This window comes from Alligator sinensis, unplaced genomic scaffold, assembly GCF_000455745.1.
Source record: "Alligator sinensis unplaced genomic scaffold, ASM45574v1 scaffold137_1, whole genome shotgun sequence".
Classification (NCBI taxonomy): domain Eukaryota; kingdom Metazoa; phylum Chordata; order Crocodylia; family Alligatoridae; genus Alligator; species Alligator sinensis.
The window spans coordinates 639,418-639,775 of record NW_005842545.1 but is presented as its reverse complement, the minus strand read 5'-3'; the positions used below and the strand labels follow the sequence as shown (position 1 = coordinate 639,775).

Genomic DNA, 358 nt, shown 5'->3' with positions numbered 1-358 from the left:
AGGGGCCCACCGTGAACCTATGTTAAGAGCCTGTGGCTGGGAGTGTTAGAGACAGGCACTGGTTCCTGCCCAGAATGCTCCCCTGTTGCCTCCCATACTCATGCCAAGCTTCCTGGCAGGCACACAGAGATGCACATGTTGCCCCCACACATACAGAAACAGGGTTGTGCCAACTACCACGTTGCATGTGAACTGATGTTCTCCCCCCAGTCATGCAGGGTCGTGCCAATGTCCTGCCACTTGTACTATGATATGGTGTAACATGATCCCAAGACCCCATTTGAACCCCAGCTCTTTCCTTACCTGCCAGCAGGGTTATAACTGGGCTCAGTGTCTCATGCTGTAACTCTCCCCCCCC

General features: G+C 54.2%; 1 protein-coding gene across 2 annotated transcripts in view; it reads left to right on the top strand.

Annotated features, from left to right (window-relative positions):
- SUV39H1 (suppressor of variegation 3-9 homolog 1) overlaps window positions 1-358 on the top strand; it is an 11,495-nt gene that overhangs the window by 381 nt on the left and 10,756 nt on the right. The window lies entirely within an intron of this gene.